The sequence below is a fragment of the Mastomys coucha genome, unplaced genomic scaffold, assembly GCF_008632895.1.
Source record: "Mastomys coucha isolate ucsf_1 unplaced genomic scaffold, UCSF_Mcou_1 pScaffold20, whole genome shotgun sequence".
NCBI classification, from domain to species: Eukaryota; Metazoa; Chordata; class Mammalia; order Rodentia; family Muridae; genus Mastomys; species Mastomys coucha.
This window is the reverse complement of record NW_022196903.1, coordinates 9959516-9962723: the sequence shown is the minus strand read 5'-3', so window position 1 is coordinate 9962723 and position 3208 is coordinate 9959516. Positions and strand designations below refer to the sequence as shown.

Genomic DNA, 3208 nt, shown 5'->3' with positions numbered 1-3208 from the left:
GGGTCATCTCAAACCTGCTCTGCCCATCCCCAGGCCTAGGAGGAACCATAACAAACTAGCTCCATGTCTAGGCCCGATGGTGATCATTTCAGGTTCTTTTCTCTATCAGCCCACCAAAGTGATCATCTGTCTTGGGCTTACTCCAGTCCTGGAGCCTGTTGTTCTAGGCAGGCTTCTTCTCTCCTCATAACTTCAGCTTGCTTGCATAACAGGCACTGGAGTGGTGTTTGTCTCAGGATAACTCCCTATCCAGGCCCTTTGGCACCTGAGTGGTAGTGGTCTCATGCTTTTTTAAGGGGATGTTAAACTATTAATCATTGAGATGCATGTAGGTTAGAACACTAAGTAGACATAACCTCTCCCCCCTCTGCCACCCACTGATGCACATGTGACACAACAATCACACTTGCAATGCTTCTTGGGGCAGGAAAGTTGGTTTAACAAATAAAATTCAAGAATATGGAGGTCATGGATGCTTTGCCCAGCTTTCCAGAAAGCTGCTGAGATCAGGCTGTATGTGAAAAGATCATATTTCCTTCAGGAGGCCCCTGACAGGTCAATGCATGAAACTATGAAGGCGAAGTTAAAGCAACTCAAGTATGTTGGAGAAGCCAGGACTATGGTATATTCACTGAGAAAAGACAGCATGAACTTGTCCCTAGAAAAATTGCATACATAAATGGTCAAAGAATTGTAGTAGAAGGGTTATAAATGTTCTTAAAGCCAAGACATTATCAAAAGCCCCTGGACAAAAGTTTCGGGATTAGTGCTTGCCATCACAGGTCCTGGTCTTGCTTTGGTCCAATCTTTTCTTGTTATGTCCTCATTCCTCCCATTTAACATGGTGATATGTACTCTGTGCAATGACATATTATATGCATGTAACTAATATATTTTGGTTTTGCTTGAGTTCTCAGAAGAAAGTCTGCACATACACTTTTGAACAGTTTCAAACTGCAAGATTTAGAGGGCTTGTAAATATCAACTATGTGCATTTTGCAATATGAGATGAACATGAGAATTTGGAGATCCTAAGTGGATGATTACCATTGAAAAGAGATTGGTTTGGGTGTTAGTTGACAAGAGTGAACTTGGGATGATTAATTTTGTTGTCAACTTGATGAGATCTAAGGAACAAAATTCTCTGTGTCTATGAACATGTTTCCAATCAGGTTTAGTGGAGTGGAAAAGATACAACTTGTACATGAGTAGCTCTTTTTATGATCTGAGGTCCAGAAAAAAAACAATAAGTGAAAAGAGCAACAGCCTCTATCTTTCTTCTTCTGGCTGTGTATTTAACATGAACTGTTGCCTCACAGTACTGTCTCCATGCCTTCTCTGCCATGATGGATCTACTCTCACACCTTGAGCCAAATAAAGCATCCCTTTTTAAGTAGCTTTCGTTGAATATTTTGTCATAGAAAAAAGAAAAATAAACTAATATAGTCACTACTATTCTAGTCCAAAAATAATGCAATTGGGTTGCTTTGTCTTTGTTTTGATTAATTTATCAACATCCAAAAGGTTGTATATGAAAACTCAAATGATTTTTTTTTGAGTTTTTCTAATTTTTTAAAATATGGGAAAAAAAAGAAACACTTAGGTTGGATCACTGGTCTTTTGTTAAATCCACATTCCTTCATTTAGTGATCTCATTTATTGGCTCACAACTCTCAAAATTATACCCTCTGTTCAGACATTTTCCCAAATCACAGTCTTTTATTTCTAACTGCCTACATGGTTCTCCACCTACAGGTATCTAAATGCATGTTATGCTGTTCAAACTGAACTTTCAAGTGTTTATGCAAAGTGTAATTGCACTCTTCTCCACTAAGACCATAGTGACTTTGTACTTCTAATTGTTTACACCAAAATTCATGACATAGTTCTTGACTTTTTCTTCTTATTTCTCATATTAATCCATCTGTAAATTTGATGTTACCTTCAAAATATATCCAGGGTGGTACTGCATCTTCCTTTATGCTATTTATGACTTTAGTATAAACCATCATCATCAGATTGCATTTACATCTTACTCTACACTACTATTCATAGACATATTACTTCTATACAATAACAGTCTTTTAATGCAAATTTGGTTATTGGACATTTAGATTAATAAGTTTCTGCTGTTCTTTTTCAGAGTAAAATGCTCATCTTATTCAGGATAAAAGCTGAAATACTTACAGTCATACTTAATATCCCCTGGACCTTCTGTTATTTCTTGTCTCTGAAATCCAAGCTATGTCAGCTACTTCAGTATGCTTGGTCTTCCTTGAGCATAACATTCACACTCATGTAAATAAACCATAGTTTTGCAAATGTACTTCTTTCTATATGAAGCACGTTGCCTCTATATAGCCACATGGATCACCTTTCACCAGTATTATTGTTGTTTTTGTTTGTTTGTTTTCAGCTAATGTCATAAAATTAATTAGACTTTTCTAACCTATGTTATTAGAAATCATATGTCTTGACTCCCAGGGGCTCTGACACTCTCAGGATTAGAGGTGAGGAGGACACAACATCTGTTCCAATACGGGGAGTAACTGGGACCAGCAAGACCAGGCACACAGGAACTCTGCCAGCAGAATGGCTCGGGTTCCTTCCAGTCTCTCTGGGCTGGTGTCCTGAGCAGACCTTGGGCCCAGGCTCCACAGCCAGAGGAAGCTGCTGCACTCCCAGGTGCTCTAACAAACCCAGGATCACAGGATCCTAGAATCACAGAATCACAGAGACAGCTTGACTCTGAGGAGTTCTGACACAACCAAGATCACAGGAAGGACAGGCTTCAGTCAGATTTAGCAAGGGCAGGCAGCACTAGAAATAACCAGATGGTAGAGGGCAAACGTAAGAAAATAAACAACACAAACCAAGGTTACTTGATATCATCAGAAACCAATTCTCCCACCATAGCAAGTCCTGGACATACCATCACACAGGAAAAGCAAGATTCAGATCTAAAATCACTTCTCATGATGATGATACAGGACTTTAAGAAACACATAAATAGCACCCTCAAATAAATATAGGAGAAGACAGATAAAGCACTAGAAGCTCTTAAATACAAAACACAAAAATCCCTTAAAGAACTACAGGAAAACACAATCAAACAGGTAACAGAAATGAACAAAACCACACAGAATCTAAAAATGGAAATATAAACAATAAAGAAATCAGAAAGAGAGACAACCCTGGAGATACAAAA

The 3208-nt window shown here is 38.4% G+C and overlaps 1 non-coding gene across 1 annotated transcript; it reads right to left on the bottom strand.

The window, feature by feature from the left end:
* Positions 1 to 298: 298 nt before the first annotated feature.
* On the bottom strand, positions 299 to 428 carry LOC116100169. The gene has a single exon (XR_004122514.1). It is a non-coding gene; the product is annotated as a small nucleolar RNA SNORA17 (small nucleolar RNA).
* Positions 429 to 3208: the final 2780 nt, after the last annotated feature.